The following is a 24912-nucleotide window of genomic DNA, read 5'->3' as shown; positions in this document are numbered from 1 at the left end:
CTGTATTGGACTCATAACTCCAAATAACGAATAAACACCCATGAGTCCACACAAACACAAAGAAATGGTTGAATGAATGAAGAGATGGTCTCTGGGCAGAAGACCATCAGCAGCGTACGTAGATATTCCAGCTCTGGATGTGTGGGGAGCACGTGATTTCCTGCCGAAGAATACAATATCGAGGGGAGGGAAGGCTGTTCTCTCACAGTTGAGAAATGTGGCAAAGCGTGTGTCAGCAAGACTGACAAGGTGAAGGTGAACCATGGTGAGCTGTGTTGATAGTGCAGAGTACTGAGACGGGGGAGAAGGACACTTTCCCCCGGTGGCCTTCCTCCCCTAGCCCCGCCAGCTACAGACTGATCACCAGGAAGCCACCAGACAAGCCCCAGCCGAGGGACATCCTACAAAACCCTAACCAGCCCTCCCCAGAATGATCAAGGTCATCTGAGAGACTGTCCCCTTCAACAGGTGACATGACAACTAGATATAATACCACATCTTGGATGGGAATCTGAAACAGAAAAAAAATTAAGCAAAGATCAAGTAAATCTGAATATAACATAAAATACCAATATTGTCTCACTAGCTGTGAGAAACCCCCATGCTGATGTAAGATATGGCCTACGGGAAACCAGGTGCGGGAGATGTGGAGGCGCTGACAGTTTTTATGTGCATTTGAACCTAGATTTCATTTATATGAGGATCTGGACTAGTCTAACTCACATAGACCGAGAGGAGAATGGTGGTCGCCAGGGACTGGAAAGAAAGGGAACTAGGACTTGCTGTTCAATGGAAACGTAGCTAAAGTTCGTAAAACAAGACAACAGGCCCGAAATGGAGTTGCTTATGCTAAGCCCCACGTCGCCAAGCAGAGACTTAACTGTGACACCTTCAGCTCTTCCAGAAGTCAGGAATTAACCAGTCAGTCAGGAATTGCCCGGTCAGCACCAGCTGGAGAGTCTGCCGGATGCACCACTACTGTCCCCGGAAGGAAAGTGACCTTGCAAGAACCAGCCCACATCTTTGCCTGCGACAACTCCCTTGTTCCCGGCTCCCTTCGGGCTATGAAAGTCTTTTATTTTGTCCAGCTCCTCAGTGCTGCTCCTTATCTGCTGGACTGGATGCTGCCCAGCTCACGAGTCATTCATAAAGCCGACAGGGTCTTTAAGATGTATTCAGTTGAATCTTACTTTGTAGCAGTTACACGAGTTGAGTGTTTTAGGGCTCTGCTGTGTATCATTGCTCCCCTGGTTAAAAAAAAAAAAATTGGTATTATGTGCCCTTAACAGGTTTGCCAGGAGGGAAGATCTCATGTCCAGGGTTCTAACCACAATATGAAAAGATAAAAAAATAAAACCTTTATGAGTTTATCAGAAACAAAAGTAAGTGTTAGCAGGTGGATTTGGGGGGTAGGCCAGAACTGACAGTCCACAGAACTGACAGTAAATTTACTCTCCTTCCCGTTGTGGTGTAGCCTGGCATGGACTCAGAGACAGGCTCCAATCTGACCCTGTGCTCAGCAGTCTAAGGAGCAGAAGAGAGGGAACATAAGTTCTGAAAGCGAGGAAAATCAGACAAACTGGGTCTATAATTTATATACAAAGGCAAAAGGAAGAGAATACTTAAAACAATTTTTAAAAAAGAACACATTTGAAGGACTTACAGTGTCTGAAATTACCATGAAGTTACGGTAGTCAAGAGAGTGCGGCAGAGATGGAGACAGACACAAACTCAGTGGGAGAGAATTTGAAGTCGACTGGACAAGCTGATTTTTGACAAAGATGACAAATTAATGTAACGGGAAAAGAATGACATTTTCAACAGATGATGTGGGAAAAACTGGATGTCTGCATGAAAGCAATAGCCTCTATAGAAAATTATCCAACGATGGAATGTAGATGTAAAGGTAAAATATAATCCTGAAAAGGTTCTAGAAGAAAAAAATTGGGCAGAATCATTGTGATCTGGGGTTCACCGTAGAGTTCTCAGACATGACCACAGAAGCATGACCTGGAACATGACAAAATAGTAAATTTGTGGGCTTCATCAAACTTAAAACCTTTGTCAGAATGAAAAGATAAGCTGGGAGGAAATATTTGCAATTTACATATGGGACAAAGGACTTATATTTAGAATATACACAAAGAGCTCCAACTTAACAATAAGAAAGCAGCTTAATTTAAAAACACGGGTGAAAGACTTTAACAGACACTTGACTAGAGAGAACATACAGGTGCCAGATAATCACAAAAAAGACGCTCAACAGCATTAGCTGTTAAGAAAATGGAAATTAAAACCATCTTGAGATACCGCTCCAGACCTATTAGGGTAGTGAAAATTAAAAACAGGAATAATCGTAAGGCCAGTACCCGTGTGAGAAGGTGCCAAGCAAATGGGTCTCTCATGTTGCTGGTGGGGGACCGACGCGTGTATGAACTTGGACAGATATTGAAGGTCTGTAGTGCATGGAAGAAGCAAATTTCGAAAGTTTACATTTTACTAGAAACCATTTATGAGCCATGCTCAGACAAACTGATTCTAGGTTGTCTCTGGCTCCCCAAAGACATGGATTATGGAGGGAGGAGAGGGAGAAAATATTTTGGAGTCAAGAAAGTTGTTGAGGGCACCTGGGTGGCTCAGTGGGTTAAGCCTCTGCCTTCAGCCTGGGTCATGATCTCGGGGTCCTGGGATCAAGCCCCACATCGGGCTCTCTGCTGGGTGGGGAGCCTGCTTCCTCCTCTCTCTCTGCCTGCCTATCTGCCTACTTGTGATCTCTGTCTGTCAAATAAATAAATAAAATCTTAAAAAAAAGAAAGTTGTTGAATGTAGAGCAACAATAAAAAGTCATTCTTACTGCACATTAATTTTAAAAATACAATGAAACCAAACTTCTATGCTAGTTTCTAGCTTCTTTGGAACAGTGCTCTTGTGGAAGATTTGTTTGTCCTGTATACTTGCTAGAACATACATCTCACTCACTGTCTGTACATGTCCAATAACTATCAGTCAGGTCACGCTGGGTTGTGTATTAATGACCCATGGTTCAACACCTGATCCTATCCTTCAGCTTATCCCAAGTCCTTGTGCACTGGGGCTGGGTACGTAAAATCATATGGCCACTGTGGAGAGCAACATGGAAATTCCTGCAAAAAATCAGCACTAGAACTATCATATGATGTGGGAATCCTGTTTCAGTAATGCTTTCAAAAGACTTGAAGTCAGCATCTTGAAGAGAGAGCTACCCCACCCCCCACGTTCATGTGCTCATTGCAACATCGTTCAAAGTAGTCAAGATGTGGAAACAACCCAGATGCCCACTGACAGATGAGTGGATACAGAAAATGTGTGTATGTGGCTCATATGTGTGGTCAAGTACTGTCAGACTTCGAAGAAGACCCTGCCAGCCGGGCCAACGTTGATGGGTCTCGAAGACTTTCTGCTAAGTGCAATAAGCCCGTTACAAAAGGACAAATACCGTTGAGTCCACTTCTGTGAGGTGCCTGAAGCAGACTTGAAGAAGCAGAGGAGAAGGATGGTCATCAGGGGCTGGGGAGGAAGGAGTGGGGAGTTGTTTTTAAATATGCTTGAAGTTTCTGTAACGCTGTTGAGGGCTGTTGGACAACACATGCCTGTGATCAACAATATGGTTTGATGAACGTTAAAACATGTCTAGAAGAGATTTCATATTAAAGGTTGTTATTGAAAAAAACACAAAACCACACAAGGAAGGCTTTGAAAGTGGTGGGTAAGTTTAGTACCTTGGTTGTGGTGATGGTATCACGATGTACGTGTTGGTCCAAATTCATTAAGACGTGCACATTAAATGTGTGCTGTATTTTGTGTACCAAGCATACTTCAGCAAAGCAAAAACAAAACAAAACAACAATCCGTCGGTGACAGAAACCCCGTTTCCAGGGAGCTCTTATGACCCTGGATGATTTTACGTTAAAACCAACAAAAGCAGTTCAGCGTGACCTCCGCTGTAATTCTCTTCCTGGAGCAGCAGCTCTCAACTTCGAATGTACTTTTGAGTCATCCTGGTGGACCTTCAGAAAGTCAGTGCCTCATTCCAGGCCCCAGACCCTGATATAACTAGTTTGAGGTCCAAACCTGGGTATTGGGATTGTAAGTGCAGCCACGTTTCAGAATCTGTGTCCTTGTGGATGCCACTATGAGCCAGGCATGCAAGGAAGAGTATTCCACTCTTTATCAGGCAACCAGGCTTCCTGGGCCACATTTAGAGATTTATTTCACTTCATTTAGAAAGATTTAACTTCTGGTTAATTTTTTGACCTAAAGATAATTTTCTATGAGCAATATTCTATCACTTTAAAAGCCACATTTTATTTTATATTATTTTTGAATATTTTTTTTTATTCATTTGAGAGAGAGAGCATGAGTGGGGGAGGGACAGAGGGAGAAGCAAACTCCCTGTGGTGAGCAGAGCCTGATGTCAGGCTCAATCCCCGGACCCTGAGACCATGACTGAGCCCAAGCCAGATGCTCAATGGACTGAGCCCTGCAGGTGCCCTGCACCACCGTTTCCATGCACCTTCATCCTTCAGCAAGGGGGGGTAGGATGTCAGAGGAGGGATCAGCCCTCTGAGACCATACATCGCTCACACTAACAACTTCCCATGTTGGAGTCCAAGTCCATTTTCGATGCTCTAAGACTCAGCTCAAAACAAGGGAAAGTAGCTAACTTTCTCCTTTGGAAAACACAACAACAAGGCAAAAAATAAATAAAAAGTAAGAAGGATGTTTTTATTAACCCTTTTAATTTTCCTTCTGCTACTCTGGGATGTAAAATCTATCTTACCACAGGTTGGCCAGTACGTATTCCTCAAAGTTACCTTTATTGTACGGAAATTCTGATGTTCCGTTGTGAGCTCCGCACCGCACCAGTGGCAGAGTCCCAGCCCCCAGCTCCTGGGCTCTCTGCTGTCACACCCTTGGCTGGGTCATCTCACACAGAAAAGCACAATTACTGTTACTAATGGGTGGCTAGGTAGGTGGCCTAGATCATTTAGGATATCCCGTGGTAACCTCATGGGCCCTTAAAGGGGGCAAGAAAAGGCAGAGGAGGAAGTGAGGGCATTGGAAACCTGGGGTTTTGGGGCATCACCCGTGTTGCTCTGCCCTTTGTTGGAGCAGTTTCAGGGAATTAAGTGATTTCCTGTTTGGAAGTGCACCCGCGATGCCTGGCAGGGGTTATCCCCGTGCATGCTTGAGAAGCAGAAGGAGGAAGGCAAGAGTTGGCTCTTCCCCATCCAGATGGGTGTCGGGTCCTCCCACAGCCCAGCCCTCAGGGATCCCCAGTGCAGGGGCCCTGCTCTGGAGCCCGATGCACCTGGCTCATTGCCCACCTTGCCCCTAGCCCCACTGAGGCCTCTGACTCTTCAGCCAGCTCTGCTCCCTCATGACTCATGCGGAGCCCATGGCTGGGGAAGGATCACTCTGCTTTCAGTACAGCTGGTACATCTTGTCTTGTTGCATTTCATTTTCTAGTTTATAAGAGCCTCTATGCAATAAATTGAATTAAAGTATTTGGAAGCTCAGAGAGAGATGTTTTAGAGCTGACATTTTTATCGGAACTGAGGAATTAATGTTGGGGAAAAAAGAAACCCTGCGATAATAATTTTGTTAAATGTTGCATTTTAGCATAGTGTCAACAGATTACATGTGTTGTTCATTATGTTTATTGCTTAGCGTGCGCCCACCGTCCTAATTCTGGGTGTTAAATAAGTGTTTAAATCTTTAAGCAGCTGCACTGTAAAATTTTAGATGCTCGCCTGAAGACAACATAATGATGCGTGCGGTTTTCCATCATCGAAGTGTCTGGGCCCATTCAGAAGGTTGTGTCTGTTGGGGGGCCCTCTAATTAGGGCTGGAAGCCTCTGTGGAAACTTCTCAGTATTGCTGAGCCCGGATTCCTCGTCACCCCAGGAGCTGCTAATGGTCTTTCCTGAAAATGGTACTGACACTTGAGATCAGGTAGATAAAACAAAAACCCTTGGGCCTCGTCTCCTGTCCCACCAACAATGTGGAAGGAACAAGAAGATGCTCTTGCTAAAATGACATAAGTATAAGAGCAGAGCCTCTGTCATGATGGCTTTTTCTTTGAGTCTTCAGGGATTTACTAGGACATTTTAGAGAAGGTCAAGGCACCTTGGCTCTGATGACATTTCATCATTACATCTCTTACTTTTTGTCACCACACCTTCTCTACAATCACAAATTAAATTTCCTTTTTACTTCCCTGTACTCCTTGCTTCTTGTTCTCCTCCAGTGACACCTCCTTCCCCGCCTGTGAGTGTATTCATGGAGGCAGCGTGGCCATATTGGGTCAGGACTGAGGCTGAAGAAGCCAGGAGCCATGACGTCTTTGGGTGAAGATCTTATCGCTGTGGGGCATGTGCAGTCGTGTGTAGGATGCCTTGCTGCTGCCCCATGTGTGAGGTGCCCCCCCTTCACCTGAAGCTGGGAGGGCCTCTGAGGAGACGCTCTCTTTAACTCCAATCCTTTTATGTCTGAAGTCGTGGAGGATACCAGGTGAGCCAGATGTACCTGCCAGTGTCGTGGAGTGAGAGATGACACGCTCCCTCAGGTTGCAAAAGGAGCTGAATGAAAGGGTGACGGAGTAAGTGGGAGGAAGACTATCATCGGAACCTGGGAAGGGCTGGGGCTTTGGGAAAAGGGGCAGCCCGACTGGGTGTGTGGGTACAGGTAGAAAAACACCCACGGCCCAAACCTCAGACTAGAAAGGAAAAGCCAATGACAGGGCCCAGCAGGCTGCTGATGCAAGCCTATTCCCATGGACCCTGGACCTTCACAGCTTTGGCTCAAGGATTGCCTCTAAGAAAGGTCCTTACAGCTGAGGCCAGGACTCTTCCACCCAGCCTGGCTTCCGCCCCCTTCATCTCAGGAGTGAGATCCGTGCCATGGTCTGATCTCCTTGATTCTTCAGGTAAAATAATGAAGACTCACCAGAGCTTTCAGCTGTAAATCTTTACGTTTTTTTTTTTTTTTTTTTCTAGAGAGAGAGAGAGAGAGAGAGCGCACCAGCGGGGAAGGGCAGAGGGAGAGGGAGAGAATCTCAAGCAGACCCTCTCCCGAGGGAGAGCCTGATATGGGCCTTGATCTCAGGACCCTCAGACCGTGACCTGAGCTGAAACCAAGAGCAGACACTCAGCTGATGGAGCCCCCAGGTGCACCAGTCTCTAAGCATTTAAGGAGAGTGATCTGCACGTCCGAATGCAGAGCCTTCCAGCCCGGCTCCCTCCTCTCTACCCTGCTGGAGGGTGGCTCCGTTCTCTCTCCCCATCCATTCGGGGGTGCTCTTCAGAATCACACACTCGTTCTCTACGCCCACCCTCGCACTACAGGACCGCACTCGCGGGTCTCTCTGCACACAGAGCTGCACCTGCACGGCAAAAGGAGCCCAGTGTCTTCACGTGTGTTCCGAGCTGATGGCTGATGACGTCGGACGCAAACACGGGAGCTCCACTCTCAGGACTGGCTCCAGTCCCCTGTGCCTGTCACCTTCTCGGGAGCCCCAGTGTGGATAAAATCTGGACGTGCGGCCCCAGGCTGCCCTGGTCCCCGCCTGAAAATCTTAGAGTTGCCCCGGGGAGGAATGGTCAGAGGGGTGAGGACACAGGCAGGTGTGCTTATTCACGTCTCCTTTCCAGCACGGCGTTTTACAACAGCGCGCGAGTACTCATCGCGCGAGCACCTATCACGCGAGTACTTATCGTGCCAGTACTTATCGCGCCAGTACCTATCGCACGAGTACTTATCGCACGAGTACTTATCGCGCCAGTATCTATCGCGCGAGCACCTATCGCGCGAGTACTTATCGCGCCAGTACTTATCGCGCGAGTACCTATCGCACGAGTACTTATCGCGCGAGTACTTATCGCGCCAGTACCTATCGCACTAGTACCTATCGCGTGAGTACTTAACGCGCCAGTACCTATCGCACGAGTACTTATCGCATGAGTACTTATCACACTAGTACTTATCGCGCCAGTACCTATCGCACTAGTACCTATCGCGTGAGTACTTATCGCGCGAGTACTTATCACACTAGTACTTATCCCGCCAGTACCTATCGCGTGAGTACTTATCACACTAGTACTTATCGCGCCAGTACCTATCGCGCCAGTACCTTTCGCGTGAGTACTTATCACACTAGTACTTATCGCGCCAGTACCTATCGCACGAGTACTTATCGCACTAGTAGCTATCGCGTGAGTACTTATCACACTAGTACTTATCGCGCCAGTACCTATCGCGCCAGTACTTATCGCGTGAGTACTTATCGCGCTTGTACCTATCGCGTGAGTACTTATCACACTAGTACTTATCGCGCCAGTACCTATCGCACTAGTACCTATTGCGTGAGTACTTATCGCGCCAGTACTTATCGCGCGAGTACCTATCCCGTGAGTACTTATCGCGCCAGTACCTATCGCACGAGTACTTATCGCGCCAGTACTTATCGCGCGAGTACCTATCGCACGAGTACTTATCGCGCGAGTACTTATCGCGCCAGTACCTATCGCACTAGTACCTATCGCGTGAGTACTTAACGCGCCAGTACCTATCGCACGAGTACTTATCGCATGAGTACTTATCACACTAGTACTTATCGCGCCAGTACCTATCGCACTAGTACCTATCGCGTGAGTACTTATCGCGCGAGTACTTATCACACTAGTACTTATCCCGCCAGTACCTATCGCGTGAGTACTTATCACACTAGTACTTATCGCGCCAGTACCTATCGCACGAGTACTTATCGCACTAGTAGCTATCGCGTGAGTACTTATCACACTAGTACTTATCGCGCCAGTACCTATCGCGCGAGTACTTATCGCACTAGTAGCTATCGCGTGAGTACTTATCACACTAGCACTTATCGCGCCAGTACCTATCGCACTAGTACCTATTGCGTGAGTACTTATCGCGCCAGTACTTATCGCGCGAGTACCTATCCCGTGAGTACTTATCGCGCGAGTACCTATCCCGTGAGTACTTATCGCGCCAGTACCTATCGCGCGAGTACTTATCGCGCCAGTACTTATCACACTAGTACTTATCACGCCAGTACTTATCACACCAGTACTTGTCACACTAGTATTTATCACACTAGTACTTATCACACCAGTACTTATCACACTAGTACTTATCACACCAGTACTTATCGCGCCAGTACTTATCACACTAGTATTTATCACACTAGTACTTATCACACAAGCAACTCTCTCTAGAGCTCACACCTCGGGAAAGAGTCTGGATAGTTTGAACATTACGCCTTCTGGTTTAATGCTTTAAAATTATCTCGGAGTTTTAAAATTGAACTATACTCTCTTTAAAACAAACAAACACAAAAACCTTTGTTGATTTGAATTAAAAATATCTTATCAGGAAATTTCTTTTTTCTTTACATTTTCTATACCAGACGATGGTCACCTATAAAGATTAGCATTCCATTAGAAAGATACGTGTCATGTTTAGTGCTTCTCACAGCTTTTAGGAGAGTGAATGGGCTATCTACCTACTTTAAGAAATGAAGTGGAATGGAAAACCAGCTTGAGAGGTCAAAGGGAACTTTGTGACCCTCCTCACTCACTTAGGAGCTGAGGCACCAGAGATGGTGATGATGCAGACCACTGAGCTAGAATTTAGATCTCCCAGTGAGCGCCTTTCCTGTCCATGTGCCCAGGAGCTGGGGGAAATTGTGGGTGCAGCGAGGTTGTATAGGGCAGAGCAGAAATGCCTCTGTCAGTTTTCTATAAAATGTTTCTGTGCATGATTTCACCTTAAGAAGGTTTTCCTCCTAACAAGTTACACTTGCTCATTCAAAGCCATAATGTTTTGAAATCAAGGCAAAACTCAATTATTGGCATAATGTACATAGAAAAGTATGCATGGCTTGTTGATCTAGAAAGGAGACTTTATACCATCCCATGAAAAACTCAGGAGATAACTCAGGTTTCAGTGCAGTTATTGAAGCTTAAACAGTGGAGAAGTTTGATCCTGTCCATCCTGATCGGGTTCTCCTGGTTGGTGAACTGTCTGCCAACACAGAGACTGCCCGAGGAGAGAGCCTGCTTCCTCACTGGCTCAGGCTAAGCCATTTCCCTCAACCAGAAACATGCTTCAGCTTTGCCCAGGTGCTTGGAATATGCCTTCTGTCTCGCATTGAGTCGTGAACAGGATCAGGAGAATAAGTGGGAGAACCCAACGGACGACCAAGTCGGCTTCCTGAATCGCTCAGAAGCAGAACTTCTTTGGATTTCCCTAAGAGGAGATTTTTAGGCTTTTCTTCTGGTTGATTCTTCCTTCTTTCCCTCCCTCCCTCCCTTCCTTCCTTCCAATGGAATGCATGAATTCTCTTTTCTTCCCTGGTTCCTTTGGCTTTGGTTCCTGCCTAAATAGAGAACGTTTTCATGGTGCCTGTGCAGAAGTGTTGTGTTATCACTTAAATCCTTCAAAGGGTCTGAAAAGGGCAGATGGGGCGGGAAGGCTGTGGCATTGACTCTAAGGGGTCAGAATGCATGTGGAGATGAAAACGATGCCGGAAGCTATGGAACTTTGGGTGATCCAGGTTTACACATGAGTGAGGCACTGAGCACACATTAAACCTCCCACAGTCTCAGAAACTTTTCTAACGTTGGTTAATATCTTCCCAGGTGGCAGGGGGACCCACCTTCCCATATTGAGAGACTGGTCCTTCACAGGTGTCTGACAGAAACTTAAAGAACGTAGGCAAAGTAAACTCACTTGGTTATGTGCCCCAGAAAGTCTGCTGTGTGCTGGGACAGATGGCTCAGCCTGAGCAGAAGCCATCACACAGAAGGGACAAAGGTTGGCACCAGAAGCAGCCCGCACTCTGAGTTAATGCTGCTTTCCCGGAGCCATAAAGATCCTGCGATGGCATTTTCCCAGTGGGCTGTGAGGGCCTCCGTGAGGACTTCCCTCCCAGGCTGGTTCCCTTTGCAGTTGGTAAGGTACTGCTTTTCCTTTGAGCGTGTCATTCCTATGGGAAAAGCCAAGTAGAAACTGCTCTTGGCAAAGGCCACTTGACTGGAAAATCAGAACCCAGGAAACACACAGAGGTGGCACAGGAGTGGAACGGGCGCCGACTAGCATTTTCCTCACGGGGTCGGGGCGCCGACTAGCATTTTCCTCAGGGGGTCGGGGCGCCGACTAGCATTTTCCTCAGGGGGTCGGGGCGCCGACTAGCATTTTCCTCAGGGGGTCGGGGCGCCGACTAGCATTTTCCTCAGGGGGTCCTGGGGCACAGGACCTCCGAAGGGATGCCAGGCCCCGCCTGTCTCTGCGGTTCTAAAAACAAAATAAAACAAAAACCAAAAAAAAAAAAAAAAAAAAAAAGGAGTTATGTTTCCTAAGTTTGAAATAGTCCAAATACACACTGATATCCCAAACTGACAAATTCTTTTTTTTTTTAAATTTTTAAAAGATTTTATTTATTTATTTTGCAGACAGAGATCACAAGCAGGCAGAGAGGCAGGCAGAGAGAGACGGGGAAGCAGGCTCCCTGCTGAGCAGAGAGCCCGATGCAGGGCTCGATCCCAGGACCCTGGGATCACGACCTGAGCCGAAGGCAGAGGCTTTAACCCACTGGGCCACCCAGGCACCCCTAAACTGACAAATTCTTAACTACTGATTTTATTAATTCCGTTCTCTCCACAGCAGGAACCGTGCCATCTCACTGCTACACACTGACAGCCACAGACAGGGGCTGAACTGACGTGATCTAAGTTGATCTGAAGATTTCATCTTATAAAAATATTTACACTTTCTGAAAATAATAAAACCACAAATAAAGCATCCGAAATCTTCTTGAATTTAATGAGTGTTGTATTTCAAAATGTTGTATTTCAAAGTGTCGTATTTCAAAGCTGAACACTGTCCTGATTTTGCGGGGCATAGAGGAATATCAAAGTCTTTCTTCAGCTTTCCATCTTCATGCAGGAACGTTGAAGGAATTCGAGGATACTGATCAGTCAGTGTTCTGATTGTTCACACACAGGGAAGGCTCCTACCGGCTGCTATTTTATTTAAGGATTTAAATTGATTTGCAAGTTACAAACGAGACCTCGTATCTCCAGACAAATACATTTGCATTAATTTTAAGAATGTGGTCACTTTCCCTAATGGGGATACAAATGTTGTTGTCCTAAGCAAATGGAAGAAATTCAGGGCAGGAGACTGAACCCAGACACCGCTGGCTACCTGTCCCAGGGCTGGGAGCCTGCCAGAGCACACTTGTTCAGGATTTCAGCATGTGATGCCAACGAACCATGTGTGTGTGTGTGTGTGTGTGTGCACGTGCGCCAGCTCATGCGCTTGGCCTCCCCTCTCCTTTTGTCATTGATCTCTTTTTTTTATGAGGCTCCAAGCTGATGGGAGAATTTTAGCTGCTCTGACCAGGCAGAGAAAAGGCTAATGGCTGTGGCTCAGCACCACGGTCACTCACCTGCCGACCAGGTCATCCGGCACTGGCAGGGCTTGCGTGAACCCAGCTGCTGGGCTGCACCGTGGTCTGTGTAGCAAAAGTTCTAGCTTATTATGTGGTCCACAAGAGGGCCGTGTAGATTTTGCCTCGTGTTTTATGACCGAGAGAATGAGAGGAGGTTTGGGGGAAATTTAAAACCAAAAACAGGGTGCATAGGTATTTCTGCAAGACTCATTGGGTGCCTCGCTCTGGTCTGTGCACGAGCCAGTGACCCTCCAAGATCCAAGAACGAATCCCGAGTGCTTGCGAAGTTCAGGCATGTAGGTGAGACAAGTCCCCCTGAAATAGGACAGAAATAGTATAACGCAGGTGTGGCTTCTTTTGGAAAGATCAAGGAGCGACTGGATTTGTGACACGGATGAGGAAGGGGACTCATTGGTCAGTGGGGAGCCGATATTCGCCTGCCTTGAGTTCGGTTCAGAAAAGAGGCCTGAGTCGAATCTCCGCAGGTGGAAAGATGGTCAACCCTTGAGGAGTCGAGAGCCCTACCCTCCTGTGCCACGCCCGGCCTGGGCCTGCGTCTAGCAGCAGAGGACACACGGCTGTTGGTTTGTGGCTTCGAGCTAGCCTGGCAGAAAGGCATGATTTGAGTAGAACAGGAAAGGATGAGTCGAATCCAGATAAAAAGAGAACCAGTCCTTCCTGCTATAGGGTGTGGTGCAGGCGAGGGTGAGGAGGACATTTTTTTTTTAATTTTTATTTTTAAAATATTTTATTTATTTATTTGACAGAGATCAGAAGTAGGCAGAGAGGCAGGCAGAGGGGCGGGGGGAAGCCGGCTCCCCACCGAGCAGAGAGCCTGATGCAGGTGGATCCCAGGACCCTGGGATCATGACCTGAGCAAAGGCAGACACCCAACCTACTGAGCCCCCCGGAGAACCAAAATGGGAATTTCTTAAAATATGTATGTTTTGAGGAGATTTTTCTATTCAACTTTTTCATCTTTTTTTTTTCTTCCCAATTAACTAAACGCCAGACTGAACACACTTTGTCTTATGTTTCTAACTCATGGGTTAGCTGAGATGAGATGTAGCCTGTCCACAGCAGGTCCAGGCCACAGGCTGGCCAGGCCCCTATTAAGGATACAGTTGCTTCAGCATATGCCAAATGGCCCTAGATAATCTAGGGAAAGATGCCCAAAAATGACAGGACAAATCCAGTTACTGGTGTGTGGGATGTAGTCCTTGATTTTATTTTTATAGCTAATTAATGTGGGTTTAAAAGAATTCTCTGTTTGAAATTCTGGCTTTTCACTGATACAGAAATAATTAAGGAAGATTCTTCCCTTGATCCTGAGCTGTCCCATGTTTTGAACATTGAAGCCCTCTTTTCCCAACCTGGACTCCTGCTACGGATACCTCAGTAGCCACGTGGCCCTCTGGGGTGTGGGAAGAACGGCCCAGACCCCATTTCAATATGTCACACTCCAAGTTCTGGTTTTCCAGGGCATAAGGAAGTGAGAGTTTTATGATGCCCTTTTCTTTCCGCCAGCCACAATTTATCCTTTATTATAAAATATCCTGGTTTCCTGGAATGAAAAACCCTTGGCCCCACAGGAGCCAGACCAGCTTATGCTGTAGGAAGGACTTTCGGCAGAGCTGAATTTCACGTGTTAGGGCCCGTAGGATCCAAGTGAATGAATTAAGGCAGATGGTCCCCAGAACTCCTCTTCCTGGTGGGGCACCAGGGGTTGAGGGGCACACCAACAGTGACAGTGTTCCATGGCGACCATTCCAACATGGGAGCTCCTGGGTAGAAACTGGAGCCTCTCTCCCCTACACACCTCTTCCCCCCTTACCTACAGAACTTTCATCTAAACTCTTTAGTCCAAAATTCTGTCTGAATTTCTTACAGACAGAAGCCCTGGGGATCGCCCTTCTGCAATAGCAGCTCTTATTTGAACCTGGGGACGACATCTTTCTCTGATGCAGATGCCCTGTCCCTCTCTCATTACCCTGCTTCTGTTCTCTTGGGCTCTGTTGCCCTGTAGCTTTCTTGAGAGCCTATGGGCTCCTTTGGCTTAATTTTTGCTGATTATTCCAGTCATATTTGTCTTCAGGAAACTGTAACAGAAAATACACCAGAGAAAGTAGAGTCTATCACACTTGAGGAGAAAATGATCATCATAAGTGGGACAGGATTTGTTTTCGTCTTAGAATGAATCTGAGCCTGGGTGGGGGCGGGGGGGCTTGTTTCCAATTGTTTCCTAATAACAGAACAGAATTTCCATAACGATTTACTCTTTTTCTTTCAGCTACGTAAATGGCTTTATCAAGATTATCATACCAAGTACGACATTACGCGGAGGGTATTATGGCTTCCACAACCCCTTGTCTGAAGCCTGGGCTTTCCTGAGTGAGACTGATGAGCTGCATTGTGAGGAGAAATCGTTACAGGCTATTATTACAGATGGCTGGCAGTTTGTTTTAAATTCTACCTCCACTTGTTCCTTCTTCAAAGCTCTTTCCCTCTCTCTAAAGGACTTTTTGGTAACATTTGTTGGCAACCAATTCCTTCAACTGTGTTTGTCTGGCAAACCATATCTCCCTCACTCCTGAAGGACGATTTCACAGGCACAGGATTCAAGTGTTGTGTTTTTCTCTCTCTCTCAGCACAAATATTCAGCTCCACTCTCTTCTTATTTGGCTGCCTTCTGAGGAGACGTAGGATGTAATCCTTACCTGGTTTCTCTCTAGGTACGGTGTTGTCTTCCTCTGGCTTTGTTCTGGATTTTTTCTTTATCTTTGATTTTCTGTAGTTGAAAATGATGTGCCTCAATGTCGTTTTTTGTTTGTCTTTTCATTTATCATGCTTGCCGTTTTCAGAGTTTCCCCCATCTGCGGTGGGTGTCTGACCTTAATTTGGGGGAAATTCTCAGTCCTTATTGATTCAGATGCTTCTGCTCCTTTCTGTCTTTCTTCTGCTGGTATTTGCATTGAGTTACAACTTTTAGCGTTGTCCCCACTAGATATTATGTTGTGCTTTTTTTTTCAGTTGTTCTCCTTGCTCTCCAGGTTTTGTGGGTCCTGTTGAGTTGTCCTCAAACTCTGTGATTCTTTTGCAGCCATGTCCGGCTTGCTCATGAGCCCACTGTAGGGAGGAGGATTTTCCCCTCTACCTTCTTAGAATTTTCCAGCTGTGTCTGAAAATTCAGCTGACATAGGAAAGGTTAATGGGAGAAAACGCACACAAGTTCACTTAAGTTTCACAGGACACAGAGCCCTCATGAGGAAGAAGGACCCAAAGATGTGGTGGATTCTGCATGCTTTTGTAGCAGGTTGAGTGAAAGGAGGCAATTGTGGGGAAGCCACTAAGCCCTGTGAGGAGGCCAAAGGAAGACAAGTTATCGGAACAAGGTCGTTCGTGTAGAATTCTCCCAGTCTCAGCTTCTTGTGGTCGGTGATAACAAGGCTACTTCCTTATGGTTCAGAAAGGTCATCTATCACATGAGAATGTCCTCTCCTGCTTTTAAGAAAAAAATAACAGTGTTTTCCTTGCATTTGCTATTGTGTAAGCACCTTTAACTCAAAGTAATCTGTACACCAAAGCGCTGGAAGATTCTGCTACTCATCACTGTCAAGGGCATTCTTCATTTCTGTGACAATGTTCTTTTTGTTTGTTGTCTACAAACTTGCCTTTATAGACACTGCATATTAATGTAATCTTGTAATACAGGGCCTTTTGCAGCTGGCATCTCTTACTTAACCCTGGGTTTCAGTGGCTCTTTTAGTTATAGAATAGTACTCAGCTGTATGGGTACTCAACATCTTGATTATATTCCATAGTTAATGGGCAGGTATGTTTTCGCTAGTTTAGGTATGACGAACATTGTTGCTGTCATGAACACTCACTTGTATGTCTCTCTGGGCATGAATGCTTTCATTCATTTCCTTAAAATACCTCGAGATAGGAAGCTGAATCTATGGTCAGTATATATTTAACTTCAAGAAATTGTTTCACAGGGACACCTGGGGGGCTCAGATCATGATCTCAGGGTCCTGGGATCGAGACCCACATCAGGCTTCTTGCTCAGCAGGAAGCCTGCTTCCCCCTCTCCCTCTGCTGCTCCCCTTACTTGTGCTCTCTCTCCCTGTCGAATAAATAAATAAAATCTTTGAAAACAAAAAGAAATTGTCTTACAAATTGATCACATCATTTGGAAATTTTGCCAGCAGCGAATAGATGTTCCAGTTTCTCCATAAGCTCCTGAACACTTGAAATTCTTGGCCTTTTTGCTTACAACCGTTCTAATACATGTGTGGTGGTATCTCATTGTGGTTTTAATTTGCATTTCCCTAATGAAAAATGATGTTTAGTATCATTTCATGTACTTGTTAACCACTCCTGTGTCTTCTTTGATGAAATACCGATCCAAATCTTTTACCCATTATTTAATTGGATTATTGGCTTTTATTATTGTGTTTTAAGAGTCCTTTATATACCTGAGCCACAAGTCCTCTTTCAAATGTATCATACGCAAACACACTCTATCTCCAGCCTGGCTTTGCATGTCCTTATAGACTTGATAAGGCACAAAAGTGTTTAATTTGATGATGTCCAGTTTATCAAGACTATCTTACATGTGGCCACAATTTGATGTTTTATATCAGAAATCTTTACTAATTCAAGGTCACAAAGACGCTCTCCTATTTATCTTTCTAGATGTATTACAGCTTGAGCTCTTACCTGTGGGCCTAATGCTTGCTGACTTAGTGTTTTCATACAGTTTGAAGTAAGGGTCTGAGTTTATGCTTTTGACATATGAATATCCCATTGTTCCAGCACCATCTGTTGGAAATTTTCCTTTCCTTATTGAATCATCTTTGCAATTTTGTCAAATACCAAGCCTTATAAATGTAAGGGCTGACTGTGGCACCAACCTGAAACAGAAGGGCCACTTTTTTTTTTAAAGATTTTATTTATTTATTTGACAGAGAGATCACAAGCAGGCAGAGAGGCAGGCAGAGAGAGAGAGGAGGAAGCAGGCTCCCCGCTGAGCAGAGAGCCCGATGTGGGGCTCGATCCCAGGACTCCGAGATCATGACCTGAGCCGAAGGCAGCGGCTTAACCCACTGAGCCACCCAGGCGCCCCGAGAAGGGCCACTTCTTCGTGGAGGACCAAATCTACTGTGAAAAGCACGCCCGGGAGCGGGTCACACCCCCTGAGGGTTATGACGTGGTCACTGTGTTCCCCAAGTGACCCGGCAGGTCTCCTCCTCTCCGTGCTCTGGCCCTCTCCTCTCCTGAAGGTTCTCGCTGACTCTGGTTTTATCCCTGCTCATTAAACACCACGTGTCCCCGCCTCTGCTAACTGACTCACTGGCTGCACGACGCCCGCTTTTACATTAACGGAGGATTGTTTTGTTCCGTGTCCCCTTGCCAGCGTCCCCGGGTCTTTTCTTTACCTCAGTTCATCTCTGTTGCAGTTGGACATCAGCCACATTGGAACCAAACCGAATTGAATATGTCTGACACTGAGTTCATGTCTACTCAATAAACTTATAGACTCTAAAAAAAAAATTTTTTTTTGATAGAGAATATTTTATTTATGTATTTGATATCAGTACAGATGTCTGTCCTCATCTGTATATTTGTCTCTGCATTCTTACTGAGCTGCAAAATTCCTAAAGGATGACACTGTATCGTTCACTTGATTTGTACATTCTCAGCAAAGCACAAGCACCAGATGGACATCTGACATATTTCAATAATGATAAAGGACAAGAGAAAATAAAAGTCAGTAAGAGACATAAGAAAAAAGCACATGGAAACATATAAAAATTCTCATTTTAGAGTTATGCTATACAGAATTTGTAAAATCTACTGCTTTAAGTTAATACATGAGATTATATTGGTTTTATTATTTAAAGAAAAAGGGGAAACTTCAACGAGCTATAGAAATAAAAATGCAAAATAGAGGTAACAAATATTTTTGGCTCTTGAACTAAAAAAAATAGTGATCGGTGAGAAAAAATGAGATGTGAAGAATAAACTAGACCAATACTGATATTCTCTTCATGTTAAAAATAAAATTGCCATTCAGTCTTACTTGAATTGATTGGAATTGAGCAGTGATGATCTTCTGGGGGTTAAAAAAAATAACACAGCTCCTTAAAACAAAAGGAGCAAAGGAACATTACCCAAACCAAACTTGTAGTGTCACTAGTAACGTGGAAGCATAGGGAAAATATTTTGAGCACATCCAAAGGAAAAAAAACAAAAAAAAACAAAAGAAGAAGAAAAGCACACAAGGCCCCATTCTGTCCTCTGCATCCTCCTTCCAGGTTCAGAGAGACAGGAAACGGCTTGGCAAACGCCTTACCCAGTTAAGCTGGGTATTTCTGGCCTATTTCTAGGCCTTTGGTTCTGATCCATTAATGTGTATGTGCCTTGATCATTGCAGATTTAGGGTAAATTTTGAAATCAAACAATGTAAGCCCCTCAATTTTATTCTTTTCCGAAATTGGTTTGGCTACCCTAGGTTCTCTGCACCTGCAGATCAATGTTAGTATAAGTTCTTACAGTAGACCTGATGGGACTACACAGAGATCGCATGGACTTTACCGAGTAATTTAGAGGTTACTGCCACAGGGACAATATTGAATCCTCCAATTTATGAACCCAAAATATCTATTATTTAGATCTTTTATAGCAATGTTTTTAGCTTTAAATGTATACATCTTTCATTTATTATATTTATTCCTAATTATTCTATTTCAAGCTATTATAAATTAATGTATCGTAATTTTACACTTCAATTGTTTGTTGCTTGTATGGAATACAATTGATTTTTATATATTGATTTTATATCTTGTGACCAGGCTATATTTATTAGTTCTAGAAGTGTTTTGTAAACTCCTTGGGATTTTCTATTTACAGAGCCATGTAAACCAAAAACAAAGACCCTTTCATATTTTTCCCTTCCACTTTATGTGCTTTTAATTTATTTATTATTCCCCTGTAGTGTATTATCTAAAATCCCCAGTACATGTTTAACAGAAGCAGCAAAACCAGTCATTCTCACCTTATGCTCAGTTTTAAGGAAAAAGAATTCACTATTTCACAACTAAGTAAGATTTTACTATAGGTTTTTGTATATTCTGTAAATCAAGTTGAAGTAGTTTCCTTCTATCTCTAGTGTATTGCAAACTTTTTTTTTTTTTTAAAATAACTCGTTCTGGGGGATGCCTGGGTGGCTCAGTGCATTAAGCCTCTGCCTTCAGCTCAGGTCATGATCCCAGAGTCCTGGGATCAACCCCTGCATTGGGTTCCCTGCTCGGCACGAGGCCTGCTTCTCCCCCTCCCTCTGCCTGTGTTGCCTCTATCGCTGTGTCTCTCTCTGTCAAATAAATAAATAAAATCTTTAAAAAATTGTTTCTGGGATATTGTTAGGTGCTTTTTAAAATTTTTATTGAAATGACATGATTTTTTTCTCTTTATTCTATTATGGGATATTATCCTAGTGGGTTTTCAGATGTAACCCTAAACTCAAGAGGGCAAGTTCCACTTGATCATGATGTATAACCAGTGAACAAAGGATTTTGCATTTGTGAGAAATAGGTCTGTAGATTGGTTTTGTTGTTGCTTTCTTGCAATCTTGGTGTATGTGATATCAGGGTAATACTGGCTTCATAGAATGAGTTAGAAGTATTTATTCCCTTTTTCTCTATCTTTCAGAGAGTTTGTAAAGGATTAAAATGATTTCTTCTCTAAATACTTGCAGAATTTCCTGGTAAAATCCCAATGGTTTGGACTTATCTTTGTGGGAAGATTTTTTTTTTTAAGATTTTATTGCTTTGAGAGAGAGACATTGAGTAGAGAGAGAGTGGGAGAAGCAGGGAGCCCAATGTGGGGCTCAATCCCAGGACCCCATGATCGTGACCTGAGCCGAAGGCAGATGCTTAACCCACTGAGCCACCCAGGCTCCCCATGGGAAGATTTTTAGTTATCAACACATATTCATTAACTGTGAACTATTCACATTTTCTACTTTGTCTTGAGTATGTTTTAGTAATCTTTGTTTAAAAAAAATTTGATCACTTAATCTAAGCTGTCGAATTTATTGGTAAAATAGTGACCAAAATATATTCTATAGTACTTAAATTTTCAGTAGACTAGGTAGTAATGACCTTATTGCATTCCTGATTCTTGTATTTTTTTGTCTTCTCTATTTTATGTATTTATAGCTTATAGAAAGATTTGTCAAAGTTGTTGATATTTTCAAGGAAGCAACTTTTAGTTTTATTGCTTTTTTCTATTATTTTTCTATTATTTCTTTATTTGACTTCTGCTTGATCTTAATCATTACATCTCTTCAACTTTACTTCGAGTCAGTTTTTTTCTTCTACTTCTTTAAAATGGAAGCCTAACTTATGCACTTGAGACCTTTCTCTTCTCATATCGGCATTCATCAGGCATCTCCTTACTTTGGCTACACTGTATTTTTGTTTACCTTCAGCTTCAACATACTTTCCAATTTTCCTCTTTATGCCTCCTTTGACTCATGGGTTACTTATAAGTGTGTTTTTAAATTTCCAAGTATATGGGGATTTATAAATGCCCCATGGTTGATTTCTAATTTGGTTTCATTGTGCTCAATGAACATTCTTCTATGATTCTAATACTTTTAAAGAACAGGCTTTTAAACTTTTCTCACTTAAGAGCTTTCTTGGATGATGAACAGGTGGTCCTAAATAAACATATTCAGCAGTCGTTGGATAACATGTCCTATGCTGTTTTCACTCATCATAAAGATAGTGAAAACACTATGATGTTCTCAGTCATTAGAGTGAGTTGGTCAATAATATTGTTCAACTCTTCATTCTTCCTAATTTTCTGTCTGTTCTTTGAATCATTGAGAGTAGGTGGTGAACACTTTTTTCCATTTTATATATTTGCAGGCTCTGTTGCTAGGTACATGCGAATTTATCATTGTTAAGCCTTCCTCATTTTCACTTTCTTTTTATCTAATGACATTTCTCATCTTGAAGTCCTTTTCTCTGATATTAACAGAGCCAGCTCTTAGGGTTACTATTTGTAGAGCAGATCTACTGCCGTCTTCTACTTTCAAACTATTTGTATCTTTGAGTCTATGCATGTGTCTTACTAGACAGCATATATATAATATCACTTTTATATCTAGTCCTATAATCTTTGTCTTTATGTTGTGGTGGTTAGACTATCCACATTTAATGTAATTATTGGTGTGTCTGGCTTTACAGATGCTGTGTTTTGCTACATTTTTTTTATTCTCCTGTCTTATTGTTCCTTTGTCCTATTTGACTATTTTCTATGATTGTAAGTAAGTGTTTTTAGTCAACCACTTGAATTTTATTCTTAAGTTTTTTACTATGTTTTTTAGTTATTTTCTTAATGGTTGCTTTAGAGATTATAAAAGGTATAATTGATTTATTACTATACATCTGAGAATCATGTGCTCTGATTTTAGGTTCAATTTGCCAATTGCCTCAATGCTGGGTGGGTATCCAGGAGAGCCATGGAAATCTCTGCCAACACAGTAATTGTCCCAAGTCCTGGGACATGGGACCTTATCACCAGCTTTACCACTGACTTTCTATGTATACCTCAGACACTGGAACCTCCATTTTTTTTTAACCTTCCAGGTCCTACTTTATAATAACTATCTCATTTATAGGGCTTATGTAAGAACCAATGAAAAATAGTGTAATCTTTACAACGAGAAGTCATGGGTACTCAAACGAAGCTGTCTTCCACATTTCCAGACGGATTTATGGCTGCATACACTAGTCTAGCATGAAAGCACACCCAGTTCTTAGCAGTAAAATGAGTCACTCAGACAGTTATTTGCTCTGTTTAGAATCTACATTGTAACTCTAAAACCTCTGCAAGATTTGACAGACATGACCTTGGAACAAATAAAACACTCCCAAGATTAATACGATTTGGTGGCAGCGCAAATCCTGTGTTTATTATGATTCACATTTAGATTTTGAATAGATTATTCAATTGCTTTCTACTATGCTCAGACCATGCTTTAATGTGGCAATTTTACGTCCATCCTAATGAAACGGGCTCTGCCCAGATCCGTGAGGGCTCATTGGCATTAAAACAACAAAGCAGATACATCTTTCTCCCCTAGTTTACCCTGAAAAAGACAACGGCCCATACACAGCCAACGGAGGGAACAGAAAGGACAGATTTTAATCTATATCACTTGTAACCTCACTGCAGTTTTATTTTTCAAAAAAAAATCACTACTCGGTGTATATCCCAAAGCTTACGCAGAAAATGTTAATCACCTCATATGCATAATAATAAGCTACTTTATTAAAATCTAATTTTTTATCTACTTAGGAAACATGTTTATTACACGTTTTTATAATTAATTATGCTTCAGTATTATAGAAACAAGAGTATGGATTTTCAATGAACTCTTAGTAGTCACATTGATTAAAGTTAAATTAATACTCTGCCCACTAATGGAACCATTGGATTTCCCTGTTCGTTTCCTTACCATCATGAAAACAGCAAAGCCAGTGACCCCAGGGCCAGTATCACGGAAGAAGGTGAATGTGTGCATAAGAAAATGAAAGAAGATCCTTTCCTCTTATGGATAGTAAGCGTTCGTATAACAGCCATATAGCACGAAGTTCACCGAGTTCATTATCATGGCATTTTGTGTAATATAGTTATCTTACTAATAATGGATTCTTCTGCTGTGCAGGTTTCGATATTTGATTGTGTATCCAGGTGAAAAGTGGCTCTTTTTTCTGGACAGCTGATCTCCTGATTATGTTCTTTGATTTAGGTTTAATAGAGTTTACCGATGATAGCCTTGAGTGTGGGTGTCTGAAAGTAATTAGGATTATTCATGAGAAGTGGGAGGCCTGCCCGTCGTCTGGCCATGCAAGGCGGTTCCGGAGTGGCGGCCCTTCTCCGCCCACAGGAAGGGCTGCCCACAGAGGCTTGGCGCTGGATACCCACAGAATGCAGATGCAGAATCCCAGCCCTGCTAAGTGGTAGCTGTGTAGCTTGGGAAAGTAGGAAACCCTCTCCATCCTTAACGTCCTCACAATGCCTGGCTTTCAGAGTGGCCATGAGGACTAAACGGCCTAATTACACATGATGTGCTAAAGACCACGTGTGGAGTGACCGCGTTACTGGACACTGTTACTAGTACACACGTTACCAGGACGCAAAGCCACATCTAACCTCGACCAGCTGCATGACCTCTGTGGGCCTGAGCTGCCTCATATGTAAAATGCAGAGCTTGCATTGAATGACTTCATCTTATAGCTCCCTTCTGAGAAGGAGGAAATGTAGCCTCTGATACCCAGAAACTGAGCTGACCTCCAGGCTAGAGCTCACGGTTTCCAAAACTGATGCAATGCCCACAACGGAGCCATGCCGGTTTTAGTTGTTGTACACACACACACACACACACACAATCTCACAAGACATCAGCTGGAGACAAGATTACATGCATCCCCCATTATTTTTAAGCAATCACATCTACATCACCTCACACGTCAGCCCTTCTCTCCCATGATTTTCTGGAGACCTGGGCTCTTCACCATCACAGTGTTGTTTGCTTTGTGGGATGGAGGAAGGGGGGGGAGTCAAGATGACCTCAAGGCTTCACCCTCCAAAGGGCACAGACTGCCTTTTGCTACATAGTTCAGAGATCAAATTCGGCTTTACCATTGCCCCCAGCTCCTGAGGGCTCTCTTACAATACTTCTGCATTTGTAAATAGATAATTACTGTTAAACTTAAAAAAAAAAAACCCTCTAAAAATCAAAACTAAAGGAAAAAAAACCCACATTTTAAGGTAAAATCAGGATCTGGAAGGCTGGAGGATGTCAAGGACTTCTCATTTGCTTAGAGCTAGGGGGATGGGGTAAAAAAGTTCCTAGCCTTCTCTGTTCTGTGCCACATGGCTTCCGACATCTTCCTCCTTCCTCTTCTCCCCCTGGTCTTCGTCTTCACCCCCATCTACCGTGCTTTCCCTGGCTTCCTTCCCATAGCTTCAGCCAGCGGGGATCCTCCCTCAGCTGGGGTCTCTGTCCTTGTCCAGGACAGGTGTGTATTTGTGGGGCTCCGGAGGCACTGAGAGCCTGGCATCCTACAGATATGGCGGGGCCCCAGGCAAGTATGAAGGGGCCAGGCGGTGAGCAAGAGTGTTAGATCCCCACAAGGATTCCCAAAGGGCCATGGGCTGGTCGAGGGAGACAGTGCAGTTGTCCAACAGACAGCAGTGGACTTGGAAGCGTCTGAGCAACCAAACCGTCGTCTGCCGGCTTTAGCACCGCAGGGTGATGCCCTCTGCCCTGCTTCCCTGTCCCCTGAAGCACCTGGATTTTGTGTGAGTTCGATCAGAGC

This window comes from Lutra lutra, chromosome 13 (assembly GCF_902655055.1).
Source record: "Lutra lutra chromosome 13, mLutLut1.2, whole genome shotgun sequence".
NCBI lineage: Eukaryota > Metazoa > Chordata > Mammalia > Carnivora > Mustelidae > Lutra > Lutra lutra.
This window is presented reverse-complemented; position numbering follows the sequence as displayed.